At 43.5% G+C, this 15929-nt stretch overlaps 1 protein-coding gene across 4 annotated transcripts in view; it reads right to left on the reverse strand.

Moving 5' to 3' along the window:
- Window positions 1-15929, reverse strand: part of TRIM2 (tripartite motif containing 2) — a 121476-nt gene that overhangs the window by 99810 nt on the left and 5737 nt on the right. The window lies entirely within an intron of this gene.

Here is a 15929-nt window from a genome sequence, read left to right on the forward strand (position 1 = left end):
ATCTTAAGGAGGGGCTGCTTCACCCGCCGATGTTGCGCGAGCGCCGGGCTGAAGTGTCAGAGACAGACAAGCGTGGGGAAAGCTGCCTCCCCGCTGGGTTCTGGAGGCCCTCAACTCGGTGTCCCCGGTTCCAAGACGCTCTCTGGTTGGTCATTTCCATTCTGTGCTCAGGCGCAGAGCAGAGAGACATCTGTTTTCCATAAGCTCCGAGGCAGAGGCAAATCCTGGATTACGTGTTGCCCAGCCCTCGCAACATTCCCAGACCACGCGCGGCCGCTAATCCCCGCACAAAGAGCAAGAAAACAACACGCAAGTTGGTGCCCGGTTCCAGAAAGATTTCCCAGTGCGATGACTAAAGGCTCTCGCGCCCAGCCTCCGGGGAAGGGCCAATCGCAGCCCAGGAGGGCAGAAAAGAGGGGGGTTGGCTGGGTTTGCGGGTCTACTCCGGCAAGCACGTCCTCCTTACCAGTCCTGTAAACACACATGCAAACTCTGTCCCTCCCGGGGAAATGGCTTTAGTTTCATGAGGCTGAAGAACCGAAAAGGGCCCGCCTCCATTACAGGACAGTTTATACTATTACAAGCGATCACAACTCCTGAATGTGAGAGAGGAAGAAATCTCTGCGTTTACTTTGGTAAATTCTGACGAGTCGACTACTACACAATCGCGCTGACAATAATGAGAAATTATTGCTTCTTCGGGTCTTATCGTGTATTCTGTAAAATAGGTTGGGGTGGTATGATAAGGAAAAGATAGGATAAAATAGGCAGAGAGGGAAAGGATAGGACCTGAGGTCCCAGGTTAGGGAAAAACACGTATTTTGGAACAATGCGGGGAGTGTCTGCCCGTAGCAAACCTCCTCAGGCGTAAGGTTCCTCTTAAGAATGTAACAGACCCCACCTACTCCCCCTCAGGTTTCCCTCAGGAATTTGACAAAAGACCTAACTAAAAATAAGCAGTAAACCATAAAACGTAGGACCCACAAGGAATGATGTGGCCACAGATCACCTCTCATACAATGGAAATGAGCCAATCAGGAATGGACAGACAACCCAGCACTTAGAGTTATCCAGCCAGTAAGGGTAGAACCTGAGAAGGAATGAGGGGGAAGGGCGCGCGCGTGTGTGTGTGTGTGTGTGTGTGTGTGTGTGTGTGTGTGTGTGTCTCTCTCTCTCTCTCTCTCTCTCTCTCTCTCTCTCTCTCTCTCACCGGGACCTTATAAAACAAGGACCCTTGCCTATAGTCGCAGGCATTCACTTTTGAATGTCCCCTCTCTGTAAAGAGAGGTTTCATACTATTCTTACTTTCTAATCTTATACCCTAATAAACTTTTCCTGCTGCTCATTTTGTGTTCATCTCTTCATTCTTCCAAGCAGTGTATTGAGGTAAAAACCCTGCAACAGTAAGAAGTCTCCCCCTCCTTCCCCCTCCCCCCCCCCCCCAATTTTTTTTGCTTCCTTCTAGAAACATTTGAGTGCCTCCCATATGCCAGGTGCTAGGCTGAGAATAGAAAGCTGGAAAAAGCCTGAAGTCTCTAAAGTACCTTACTATAGGGGGAGTGGAGAAGGAAGCGGAGGGGGGGTGGGGGAGAGGAAGAGACTATCAATTTCCCGGCATGGAGAAATTGCTATGATAGAATGTATGCCCGGAAGGTTACAGGAACATAGAAGCATGTTTTCAATCATGCTGGAAATCAAGGAAGGCTTCCCACAGGAGGCTGCATTTGGGTTTTGAAGACTGAGCAGGGATCAGGCAGGATGAAGAGAGGCAGGGGGAAGATATGAACTTCTGTATGGCTGCAGAAAGCAGGTGAGAGGAACAGAGGCGAGAGCTGTGGTTATGGAGGCTCGCAAGGGGTCAGACCACAAAGGTCTCCTCTGCTAAGCTCTGGGATTTGACCTTTGAAAGCTATGGGAACCCTTATGTTTCAGAAAGATTGCTGAGAAAGACATATGGAAGGAAGAGAGCCCAGGAAGGGATAGGAAGAGGGTGGAGTTGGGCTGGGATGGATGGGAAGGACTCCAAAGATGGGAGAGAGGTGAAACCTTTAGGATATCATGCCTGGAAACAGGCAGGGGAGTGCAGCTGTGGGCTATCACCCAGGTTCTGACATGCCCACCAGGGTGGATGGAGAGTACCATCTACCAGGTCAGAGAAATGAGAGAGGAGGAACAAGTGGGAGACTGATGAGTTGAGTTTAGACAAGCTGACTCTGTGGTTTCTGTAGGATATCCAAATGCGAATATCCGAGCAGGCATTCAGCCCCAGGGATCTGTAAGGTATTTGGGGTGTTATGGGCTAGCAATACAAACGAGACAGTTGTCCACCTATAAGTAAAAGGTAAATAGAGGAATGAAATTCACCTCATTTTCTAGGACTGCCGTAACAAAGTACCACAGACTGAGTGGCTTCAACAACTGAAATTTACCGTCTCATGCTTCTGGGGGCTAGATATCCAACAGGATGATGCTCCCTCAGACAGTGTGAAGCAAGGATCTGTTCCGGGACTCTACTTCACTTCTGGTAGTTCCTTGGCTTGTGGCTGCATAACTCCAGTCTTCACATGGCATTGTCCCTGCGTGAGGGTGTCTAAGTTTCCCCCTTTCTGTAAGGACATGTCAGTCATATGACATCATTCTGTCAGGACATCAGTCTGTCAGGACCCACCCTAACATTCTGAGATCAGTGATGGTTAGGACTTCAATGTATGAATTTCAGGGGGATAATTTAATCTATCACATTCACACTATTTGGATTGAGTTATTAAGAGCAGGATTGGGGGGCACCTGGGTGGCTCAGTCAGTTAAGTGCCCGACTTCGGTTCAGGTATTGATCTCACAGCTCTTGACTTCAAGCCCCACATCGGGCTCTGGGCTGACTGCTGGGAGCCTGAAGCCTGCTTCGGATTCTGTGTCTCTCTCTCTCTCTCTGCTCCTCCCCGACTTGTGCTCTCTCTCTCTCTCTCTTTCAAAAATAAATAAACATTAAAAAAAAAAAGAGGGCTGAACGTGTTGAAGAGGAGAAATATCAGCTTTCAGCGCAAAGAGAACAGCTCTGAACAGTAACAGAGAAAACCGATTAGAAAGGTACGTGAGGGATGGCCCACACACATGGAAGAGAAGTGGTTTGTTTGTTTTTTTTTTTTAATTTTTTTTTCAACGTTTATTTATTTTTGGGATAGAGAGAGACAGAACATGAACGGGGAAGGGGCAGAGAGAGAGGGAGACACAGAATCGGAAACAGGCTCCAGGCTCTGAGCCATCAGCCCAGAGCCTGACGCGGGGCTCGAACTCACAGACCGCGAGATTGTGACCTGGCTGAAGTCGGACGCTTAACCGACTGCGCCACCCAGGCGCCCCGAGAAGTGTTTTTAAAAGGACTGATTAATATCGCCAAATGCTTAAAAAGCCAGGAAAGAAAGATAAAGCTAGAAATTGCCCATTGCCTTTGGCATTATTGCAGTCGTTGGACCAAATGGTCAGACTGGTAGACGAACATCAAAGGACCCACTAAACTCTAACATCTTATGACCGTAAAACCATTGTCTGAGCAAACCCATTGAGAGAAGCCTGGTATAGTGGACATCTGTTTGAGTCATGCCTTCCATGCACAACCCACTTTCTCAGCCTCCCTTGCAGGTAGGGCTTGAAACTGTGATGTAGGCTCTGGCAATTGTATGGATAGACATTAGACTTCAGTTGGGATGAGGCAGTAGGAGAAAACAGACCCCAAAGAAGCCATTTTCAGTGGTAGAACCTGGTAGAGACATATGGACCCTCAGGGCCAGCAGGGGGCAAAGGTCCACTAGACAGTTTGCAGTGGCCATGGTCACAGCAGAACCAAGGCTCATTCGGGAACCCTCTGGTGGTATAATTTAGGCATTATTCTTTGCTGAGTAGCCTCCAAGCCTGATTCTCTAGATTTCCTGGAGATTCTCTGAGCCACTTAATATTCTTCTTTTTTAGTAGAAGAGCTTTATTGAGATAGAATTTACATACTATAAAATTCAGCTATTTAAGTGTACAATTCAGTGGTTTTTAGTCTGTTCACAAAGTTGTGCAACCATCACCACCATCTGCTCCAGAGCATTTTCATCACCCCAGAAAGTAATCTCATATAGACAAGTGGTCACTCCCCATTCCACCCTCCTCTAGGTCCCTGGTGACCACTAATTCACTTTCTATCTCTATGGATTTGCTTATTCTGACATTTTATATAAACGGAATCCTAGGGGCGCCTGGGTGGCTCAGTCGGTTGAGCAGCCCACTTCAGCTCACGCCATGATCTCACAGTTCATGAGTTCGAGCCCCACGTCGGGCTCTGTGCTGACAGCTCAGAGTCTGAAGCCTGCTTCGGATTCTGTCTCCCTCTGTCTCTGCCCCTCCCCCACTCGAACTTGGTGTCTCTCTCTCAAAAAAAAATTAAAATAAATAAATAAATGGAATCCTATAATTTGTAGCCTTTTGTGTTTGACTTCTTTCACTTAGCAAATTTTCAAGGATTATCCATATTGCACCACGTACCAGTAATTCATTCCTTTTTATGGCCAAATAATATTCCATGGCACAACCACACCACATTTTGTTTATCCATTCATCATTTGATGGACATGTGGTTTGTTTCCACTCTCCAGCTAGTACGACTACGGCTGCTATGAACATTTGCGTACAATTTTTTGTTTGGACATATATTTTCTTTTCTCTTGGATATATATCTAAGAGTAGAATTATGGGGTCATTTGGAAGTTCTATGTTTAATATTTTGAGGAACTGCCAGACTATTTTCCAAATAAGTTACACCATTTCACATTACCACTAGTAATCTACGAGGGTTCCGATTTCCTAGTGGGTGTGAAGTGGTATTCATTGTGGTTTAGATTGCATTTCCCTAATGACTAATAATGTCCCGTATCTTTTCGTGTATTTATTGGCCATTTGTGTATCTTTTTTGAGGATATATCCATGAAAATCTTTTGCACATGTTTAAAAAAAATAATTTTAAAAATTGTAGTTAGGGGCGCCTGGGTGGCTCAGTCGGTTGAGCGTCCGACTTCGGCTCAGGTCATGATCTCGTGGTCTGTGAGTTCAAGCCCCGCATCAGGCTCTGTGCTGACAGCGCAGAGCCTGGAGCCTGTTTCGGATTCTGTGTCTCCGTCTCTCTCTCTGCCCCTCCCCTGTTCATGCTCTGTCTCTCTCTGTCTCAAAAATAAATAAAACATTAAAAAAAATTTTTTTTAAAAATTGTAGTTAAATATACATAACATAGAATTTACCATCTTAACCATCTTTATGTGTGCAGTGACATTACATAATTCACATTGTTGCATAACCATCATTCTTTCCCCATTTTTAATTGTCTTTTAAAATTTATTTTTTGGGGCACCTGGGTGGCTCAGTCAGTTAAGCATCCGACTTTGGCTCAGATCATGATCTCGCAATTCATGGGTTTGAGCCCTGTGTCGTGCTTGGTGCTGACAGTTCAGAGCCTGGAGCCTGCTTTGGATTCTGTGTCTCCCTCTCTCTGTCCCTCCCTCACTCGCACTCTGTCTCTCTCTCTCTCTCCCTCAAAAATAAATAAACATTAAACAATTTTTTAAAATGTATCTTTTATTATCGAACTTTAATATTCTGGATTCGAGTCCTTAATCAGATATATGATTTGAAAATATGTTTGTTTTTTTCTGTAGGTTGTCCTTCCACTTTCTTGATACTATCCTAATGTTTTTTAATAAGCTCCTTTTATGGTCAAACTAACTAGAGTAGTTTCTGTTGTCAGTAGCTAAGAACAGTGGCAGATGCAGTGAGTTCTATTAAATACAGTCCTTTACTATTTTTTTTCTATAACAATCTCCCTCATTTCACATCTTGTATCCAATATTGCCTTCAAATTTTGGGTGCTTTTGTTTTTCCTAGAGCCTTTCTTATTCTATGTGAATCCCACCCACCCACATTTTACATTTCCTAGGCACAGACCCAAAGTATCAATGGCCACCACTAACATAGGTATAGCTACTAGCAGCCCTCCCAATGGTTCCCACCTCTCTCCAGTACTGACTCAGAACCTTGGGAGTCTTGGGCAACGTCCTCCTTGTCTCCAGACCTCTCCCACTCTACCCCTGCCTCTCTGTTACCCTGCCATCACCACGTGGGATCTTATGAATGAGATCAGTGTCCTATTTAATCTTTACATCATCCTCAGTGTCTGGGACAAGGCTTTGCAAAAACTTGGAGCACAATGTGTTAAATTGAATTGAATCTTGTGACTTATTTCCTTATTTTTTATTCTAAAATATTTATGCAATCCTTGATTTTAAACTCTTCTCTTAACGGCCACATTTGGAGGATTAGGGCCTAAAATTCGGTGTAGAACAAATTTATGGTGGTGTTCAGTTTATGACTGGAAGAATGGAATTCTTTTGGGAATTAACCTTCAGGAGTTTATGAAAGGTGAAGCTGACAGAGAAAGTTCTCAGGACCCAGAGAGGAGCAAAAGACTATTATTGGGGGTATCACAAGTCTAAGGTGAACCCATTTCCTGGCAGATATTTGTGGTAGATTAGGCTTCATGACTGCCACTGCTCAATTCTTTGAGTCTTCTTAGTTTTGTAGGCTTTCTTATCCCACCTCCTTGCTCCTGCACCTGTACATCAACCTGAAACTGTTCAGAGTAGGGGCTAACCAAAAGGCACCTGTCTGAAATAGCTGGAAAGGGCCTGTGTTCATTCAGTCATAAATCCAACTGATGTTTACTGAGCACACACACTTTATGCAAGGCACCTCTCTGGACACAAAAAGAAACGAGATTCATTTCCTGTAATAAGAAGTTGGATGGTGAATAGGGGGTCAAGACAAACACAATTAACTATAATCCAAAGCAGAATTAAAGAGGCACTGGGGCGCCTGGGTGGCTCAGTCGGTTAAGCAACCAACTCTTGCTTTCTGCTCAGGTCATGATCTCACAGCTTGTGGGATCAAGCCCCGCTTGGGTTCTGTGCTGTCAGCTTGGGATTCTCTCTCTCCCTCGCTCTCTGCCCCTTCCCCAACTCGCATGTGTGCAAGCACACATGTGCATGCTCTCTGTCTCTCTCTCTCTCAAAATAAATCAGTAAGTATTAAAAAAAAAAAAAAGCATAAAAAACTGTCTTGAGGATTCATGGGAAGAAGAACTCACCCACTTTTTCAAGGAGTAGGAGTGGCTTTATGGAAAAGGTAGGGAGAGCTAGGCTTTGCTTAAAAACTTAGGACCTCTAAGCCTAATCTCTGTTCCCCAGTAGCTCCCACACTAGTTGGGAAGAAAATCACATGTACAAGCAGCTGTAATTCAAGACCATATGTGATAAAACGGATTTGGAAGTCACAGAAAAATGAGAGATCATTTCCTACTAGAGTAACCATACATTATGGAATGGTAGGCTTGGGCCCTAAGAGATGAAATGGATTTATTAAAATGCATATTTCAGATAAAAAGCAATTAGATGCCCTAGAAAATTTGGAAAACTCAGAAAAGCATTCAGAATAAAATATAAATCTATCTGTAGATAAATACAGATAAATACATTGCAAGACATACAATATGCTTAATATATATTTGAATATGAATAGAATTAGTAAATGACTTTACCATTTATTGCCCCCCTTTTATTCCCTTTTGCTTTTTTTACTATATATATAAATTTTAGAAACTGTTTTTATTTATTTATTTATTTACTTATGTATTTATTTTTTAATGCTATTTTTATTTTTGAGAGAGAGAAAGAGCATGAGCAGGGGAGGGGCAGAGAGAGAGGGAGACACAGAATCTGAAGCAGGTGCCAGGCTCTGAGCTGTCAGCACACAGCCTGATGCGGGCTTGAACTCACTAACTGCAAGATCATGACCTGAGCTGAAGTTGGACACTTAACCGACTGAGCCACCCAGGTGCCCTGAGAAATTGTTTTTAAAAAACACATCCTGGGGCACCTGGGTGGCGCAGTCGGTTAAGCGCCCGACTTCAGCCAGGTCACGATCTCGCGGTTCGTGAGTTCGAGCCCCGCGTCAGGCTCTGGGCTGATGGCTCAGAGCCTGGAGCCTGTTTCCGATTCTGTGTCTCCCTCTCTCTCTGACCCTCCCCCATTCATGCTCTGTCTCTCTCTGTCCCAAAAATAAATAAACGTTGAAAAAAAAAAACAAAACACATCCTATAGGGGTGCCTGACTGGCTCAGTCAGTGGAGCATGTGACTCTCGATCTTGGGGTCGTGGGTTTTAGCCCCACATTGGGTGTAGATATTACTTAAAAATAAAATTTAGGGGCACTTGGGTGGCTCAGTCCATTCAGTGACAGACTCTTAATTTTGGCTCAGGTCATGATCTCACAGTTTGTGAGACAGAGCCCCATGTAGGGCTCCGAGCTGACAGGTGTGGAGCCTGCTTGGGATTCTCTCTCTCTCTCTCTCTCTCTCTCTCTCTCTGCCCCTCCTCTGCTCGTTCTCTCTCTCTCTCTCTCAAAATAAATAAACATTAAAAATAATAACAAAATAAAATCTTAGAAAATAAAAAGAAAATAAAAAAATAAAAATTTAAAAAGAACATATCCTATAAAATTCATTTTATATCAGTAAAATGATTAGAAAACACATTTTTAAACAACTAAGAGTATGCCATTGATATATCATTCATGCCATCAGTTTCCACAGTGTTCACATTTAGACTGTTTCTAAACTTACAACTATTATAAATAAAACTTCAATGAAATTGCTAAATGCAAACCTTTGTCCACATCTCTATATTTTCAGGATAGACTCCTGTAAGTGGAATTATGAAGTCAAGGTGTATTAACATTTCTAGTGCTCACAAGAGAGTAAAACATTGCACAATTACTTTCTTGAAAAGTTATACCAATTTACATTCCCATTAGCAATGTATGAAATTGAAATACACACCTTCACCAACAGTGTTACTTTAAAATATTTACTAATCCAATAAAGAGAAAATAGTAAGTCATTGTTTTTAATTTTGTATTTATTTGTTAATATAGTATTATATGTCAATTATACTTCAATTAAAAATAACAAATTTTAATTTATATTTATTTGATCACTAGTGATGTGAAACATTTTAAATATGATCATTTCATTAATATTTCCTTTAAGTTTCCACTTCATGTTCTTTGCCTATTTTAGGGGGGAACTTGGAGAGAATCTGCAATTCTCTCAACAATCTCGGCTTTCCCATGCTTATCACTGTGTAAGCATCTGCCATGGTAAGTGTGATCTCATTCATTCACTTTCCTCTTTCTCTCTCTCTCTCTTTCCCTCCCTCTGCCCCATCACTCCTCCCTGATACCACCCCTCCAAGACAGCCCCTAAACATAGCCAACTATTTCATCTGGTGCTCAAAGAAAACGTGGTCTGTTGCAACACTAGAGGACAAACTGGTGGTATGGAGACCATACGTCCAGATTGTCAAGGGCCATTTAGTCACTGAGCCTCTCTTGTTAAGTACTGACTTTAGAACCTAACCTCCCTCTCTGATGTAAGATTAAACCCCACAGCGTTCCCCTATTGATTTCCTAAGTTTCAAGTGAACCGTACATTCCTGCCTTCCTGCTGTCTGTTCCTGCTGGGCCTGGCATGGCTTTTCTTACACTTTCCCTAGACCAAATCCTGCCTGTCACGGATTAGGAAGCTCAAATAGTGGCCCTTGGAGGAAAGTCATCTCTTCCTCTGAATCCCATAGCACACTGAATTTCACTTATAGGATTTCTAACATCCCAAATGTTCTGGTTATGTGTGCATGCAATTCATCTACTTCCTTACTTTATAAACTCCTTGAAGAGTCTACTTGAGTGGGGTTTATGTCTTGTTTATGTCTGGATTCTCATATACAGTTAGCAGAGACCCAAAAATGTTTTACAAACTTAAAAATTGAATGTCACTTAACAGAAACACTAAGGGAAAGAGGGTTACTTCGAAAGGGAAAACAAACCTTAATTTTAATTGTATAGACTGTGGTAATATTACAGACTCAATCGTGTCCTCCCTACTCCAAATTCATACATTGAAGCCCTAACCTCCATATTAGGATATTTGGGGATAGGGCCCTCGGGGAAATAATTAAGGTTAAATGAAGTCACAAGGATGGGACTCTAATCCAATAGGATTAGTGTCTTTACAGGAAGAGGAAGGGACACAGAGCTCTCTCCACTCGTGTGCACAGTAAAAAGGCCATGTGAGGACACAACTGCTGTCTTCAAACCTAGACTAGATTCCTCACCAGAACCTGACCATGCAGGTAGCTAGATCTTAGACTTCCAGCTTTCAGAACTCTGAGAAAATAAATTTCTGTTGTTTAAACCACCCAGTCTGTGGCATTTTGTTACGGCAGGCTGAACTGACTAATACAGAGGTATGTTAAGATGTTAGGTAAGATGTTAGGTAGAAATGGAAGAGGAGCTCCTGGGTGGCTCAGTCGGTTAACTGTCCAACTTCAGCTCAGATCATGATCTCGCAGGTTCGTGAGTTTGAGACCCGCATCAGGCTGTGTGCTGACAGCTCAGAGCCTGGAGCCTGCTTCGGATTCTGTGTCCCCCCGCCCCCCCGCCCCCGCTCCTTCCCCACTCACACTCTGTCTCCTCTCCCTCCTCTCTTAAAAATAAACATTAAAAAACAGCCTAAACAAAGGAATATTCGTAACCTCATCAAAGAACTCACAGAATCTCACGGTGAGGTCATTTGGGGTGTAGTAAATAAAGGAAGAATTGGGAAGCATGTCTCTTTTTGTGTTGTCATAAAAGGCACAAGATACCCTCTCATTCTGCATCTGCTTAAATCCCCTGTGGCAGGCGAATGAAAACTGATAAAAATTACAACTGGTGTCCAGGGACTAAGAAACTGAATGGGGCTAAACAATTCACTTTAGATCAAATATAAAATCAGCAGAGGGAAATAAGCCCTAAAATAATATTTCAAAACAGTTGGGAATCTGACAAGGAAATTGTTACTGGCTTCCATGAGAGTAAGAGCATACTCTCTTACCAAGTTTTCATGATGATATATTGACCTTCTTGAGCTGATGCATTAGCCATGGAAAGATGTTCCTGAGTCTCCAGGGACATTACTCAGCAGGGGCATCAGGCCCCATCACAGAACCATGCACGACTTCAAAACCAAGTATTAAGGAAAACCATGTTAGAAAGCCGAGACGGAAAGAGAATAATTCTCTCTGGGGCCTTAATAATTGTTCTCAGGTCCTTGCCAAAAACTCACTCATCCTAAATTCTGCATATTTTAAATACCTGTCATGTTTTTGAAGCTTCAAACAAAATCTTTTTTTTTTAATTTTTTTTTCAACGTTTATTTATTTTTGGGACAGAGAGAGACAGAGCATGAACGGGGGAGGGGCAGAGAGAGAGGGAGACACAGAATCGGAAACAGGCTCCAGGCTCTGAGCCATCAGCCCAGAGCCCGACGCGGGGCTCGAACTCCCAGACCGCGAGATCGTGACCTGGCTGAAGTCGGACGCTTAACCGACTGCGCCACCCAGGCGCCCCTGAAGCTTCAAACAAAATCTTACTTGGACAAAACAAAAACAACAAAAAGAAGCAAAGGGCTTTTTTAGAACCATACTTCTTAGGACTATTGTAATTCAGTGTCTTTTCAATATTTGCATTAGTGATTAGGAAAAAAGAAACCATGAAAATGTTTCCTTAAAAATGTCCTTTTATCCAACATGAGGAGAAAATATGGTGACAATTCATTTTCTTATTCTTTACAATAGATTTCAAAGCATTCTGTGCCTAACATCCAAAATATACATATTTGATACATAGATTCTTGTTTTAAAATTAAACTTTTAATAAGTATAAATTACAAACGGGAAAGTGCACAAGTCCTAAGGCAACAGCTGAATGAATTATCACAAAGGAACCACAACAGGGTGAGCACCATCCAGATCAAGAAATAGATTATTATCAGATGCCGCTTTCCAGATGCAGTTTTGAGCTAGATACATTTTTTCACAAAACTATTATTAACTATAGTAAGTGCCTAGATCAGCCCACAAAAGCTTAAAAGGTTTATGAAAACATTGTCCAGGGGCTAGAGGGCCATCTCCATTCACCAGGGCCTTATCTAACTTCGATTCCTTAATCAATTGCACAGTGTTCATGGGAACACAAATTAGCATAGCCACCCAGTGTTACTGGAAATGAGTTTAAGGGTATGTCTCCAGATCCTTAAAAATATTCATGTGTTAAGGCCCTAGTCGTCCCAGCTTACAATGTTTTCCTCGAAGCAGTATCAGAGGTGTGATCAGAGTAATTGTCCAGACAGCATCACTGTCCAGGGCAGTAGCTCTGGAATAGCTCTATTACTTCCTAACTATACAATCTGGGACACAATATTGAACCAACTGCTCTGTGCCTTGCTTTCCTCATCTGTTAAATGGTAGTAATAGTAGGTTGTTACGAAGAGTTGCATAAAGAGCTTGAAACAGTGCCTGTCACACAGCAAGTTAACATTTGTTAAGAACTATTAGTTATGATTACAAAACCATTCATCATAGCATTATCTATAATAGAAAGAACTGTGAAAGAAGTTAAATGACCGGGAATAGGGGAATGAATGCATACACTCTTGTGCATCCATCCAAAAAAATATAATGCACCCCTGGGGGTACGGTGTAGGGGGTTAAAACCACAGGCTCTGGAGAGCGAATGCCAGCCTGCCCCTAACCAGCTGTGGGACCTTGGAGAGCTTTCTTAACTCTCTGAGCCTCAGTTTCCTCATGTGAAAATAGAGAGTAAGAGTACCTATCTTGGGAGCATTAACTGGCTCATAAACATAAAGCACTTAGAACAGTCCCTGGTATACAGTCAGAGCCTTAAGCAGTGTTAGTCCTCTCCATTTTAAGTTGAAGTGCTGTAGCCTGATTGCCTGGTGACACATCACAGGCACAAAGCTTTCCAGTCACCCGCTGAGAAAGTACGTGCTCTGGGAGGAGAAGGTGAATGGAACAAAACCTAAATCCCTCCTGGAATTGATAGAGGGACTTACAGATACAAGCCTAGGCCTGGAGGCTACGTGCACAATTACCACGTGAAGGAACTGGAAAGAGCTGTTCCACGGGCAGCACCAGAACGCACTGCTTTGACTAAAAGAAAAAAAAAGTTCCCCAAACAAAAACTCCCACCACCACAGCAACAAATGAGTTGCGGGGGGCGGGGAGTCGAAATGGTTTTCCTAATCTCCGGCCCTCCCACCACTTCTTTTCTTCTCCCTGCCCCTCTTCTCTACTTGCTTTGGGCTTTCCAGGGACTGACGGAGAGGGAATAGAGATTTACAGCCACTCAGGGAGGAGGCCTGCACAGATTCCACAGAAATAACTGGGGGCTGCTCACAAGTGACCCTCACCCCACTTTTAAAGCTCTCAGTGTGAGTGTGGACACAAGCCGGACATGCTTTCGTCCTAAAGGAGCAGTTTTACATCCAGCCTTGGAAATTCACATGTTATTGAGACATTCCTCTGACGCGGTAACCCCGATTCCTGGATAGGACAAAGGCCAGCAGTCACCAAGCCTTATTCCACCCTGACTTCATGTCCCCTTGCTATCAGCGGGAAGGAAGCTTCCCGCTGGAGGCCAGTGTTCCCTGAATACCCCTGGACAGCAATGGGGAAGGCTGGGCGGCTGCCATTGCCCCATCCAGCCCTCCAGTAACAGCTCCGACAATGACACCCCTTGGTTCCTTACATGCGTTGAGTGTGGGAAGAGAGCTGCTTTGTTCAGGCCTTGTCACTATCTTTCCTTGCCACAGTTCCAACTAGGCTTCTGGGGCTTGTAGAGTCACGGCTACCTTATAGGGTCTTTCCGTTTTCTTTTTGTAATGGACCAGCATTCATTGATATTTATGCTGTGCCCCTAGCATGCCCAGACCACAGAGAGTCTCCAGAAGACACGATAGTTCTCCTCGCTGAGGGGATAAAGGGGCCACATTTGTAAAAACAAAACAAAACAAAAAACACTGATCACCGCTGTGTTTTTGTTGTTAAAAATGCTCTTAAAATAGAATCATCCAGTTAAGAGTGCAGGTCAGGGATCAATGTCTTGAGAACCTTAGTTCTTGTTGCTTGGTCCCCAGTGGAAGAACCTGTATGTCAGTGACATATTAAATAGATTTAGCTCTTCTGGGGGTCCCTGGAAATGCAATTATTGCCAGTTGCTGGTGAGGCACCTGAGGGCTCTAGAAGGAGCCAGCGTGGCAGATTTCATGGGACTTGTGCCTTTTGCTTAAAGCTCCTGTATTTAAAATTAATTCATCCCGGGGCACGTGGATGGCTCAGTCGGTTAAGTATCTGGCTCTTGATTTCGGTTCAGGTCATGATCTCACAGTTCATGACTTCAAGCCCTGAGTTAGACTCTGTGCTGACAGTGCAGAACCTGCTTGGGATTCTCTCTCTCTCCCTCTCTCTCTGCCCCTCCCCCCCCAATAAATAAAATAAAACTTTAAAAAATTACATTAAATTAAATTAAGTCATCCAGGGGTGTCTGGCTAGCTCAGTTGGTAGAACATGTGATTCTTGATCTCAGGGTTGTTAAGTTCGAGTCCCATGTTAGGTGTAGAGACTACTTAAAAACAGTATCTTTAAGAATAAAAAGTAAAAAAAATAAAATTAAGTCATCCAATGTTGCAACTGGGCAGACCTTGAGAAACTATGATTTGAAGCTATCTTGGAAAACAGACAGTGCTCTTTGTGGCATATAGTTCTGTGGTCAGGTTACAGCTTTAAACTTCAGTTTAAACTGTGTTTTAACCCTCTGGGAAGAGCAGACAGGTTGGGGGAAGGAAGTTCCCAGGCAGTGAGAACTCCATCCTTGGAGGGTCCCCCGTGGGATCCCAGTTAGGATATATTTATTTAGCTCTTTAACACTTCAACGAACACACACTGGAAACTGCCAGCCCTGAGTTTACACGGAGGCTTTAAGGGTGCTGCAGATTTAAATGTTTTCCTCCTACATACCCCTTAAGGAATATGCAGCACTTTCCGAGTTAGATCCAGACTGGTGTCAAGGAGCATAGCTGATATTTGTAAAGTCAGGGGCTGACCCTTTGGCCCCTTGTGGTTTCTAGAGTCAACTGTTTGAGTAATGTCACTGAAGTTCTATTTGCACAACAGCTGCAAAATGTGAAGTGTGCCTTTCCCTCAGGGTCAACTTGTCAGGTACGGGGCTAGCAAGTGCAGACTGAGAAGAATAAACACACCTGGTAGTTAAAGACCTACAAACCAGGAACCGTTCTCCTTGAAAAGCCGAACAGGACTGCAGGTGTGACAAGGGACAGGGTTCCCAGCAGGTGCCACTTGAGGTGAGATATGTGTGTCTAAATGGCTCCCGGGGTTCCCCAGAGCATGCAATCCCAGATTCACCCTCCATCTTGGGGGTCCCTTTAACATCCTAGATGACAAAATAGCACGCCTATTAAGTGTATACATGATGGTGTGAATGTGCCGCATTTGAAAATTTAAGGAGACAGAAAGATACATGGAATATAAGGGATTATGAATGAAATTGGTGTTCCACCACTCCACTTACAGAAGTCACCATGCTCTCTATTCCTTAGCCATCTGCAGGGGCTAAGCCTTCTAAACTTACACACGTCAGCCTACGTGTGTGGATATATTCTTCACTCCCCACCAGTGCCCCAGATTTGCTCCCAGCTCCAAACCTTGCCTTGCAGGTTCACGCTTCTGTAACTTACAGAACATTTAAATGTTCTCTGCTTGGTACCCTGTAGAGCATCATCTAGAAACTTCCATCAGAATGAATGAAATGATCTATCTGTGAGGGAAAAGGGATGCCTCCATGACAAATACTATGGAGGGCATTCTCCATGTTCTAGCCTTTCTTCTTCTTCTTCTTCTTCTTCTTCTTCTTCTTCTTCTTCTTCTTCTTCTT

This window comes from Herpailurus yagouaroundi, unplaced genomic scaffold (assembly GCF_014898765.1).
Source record: "Herpailurus yagouaroundi ecotype Mexico unplaced genomic scaffold, PumYag 28, whole genome shotgun sequence".
Lineage (NCBI taxonomy): Eukaryota > Metazoa > Chordata > Mammalia > Carnivora > Felidae > Herpailurus > Herpailurus yagouaroundi.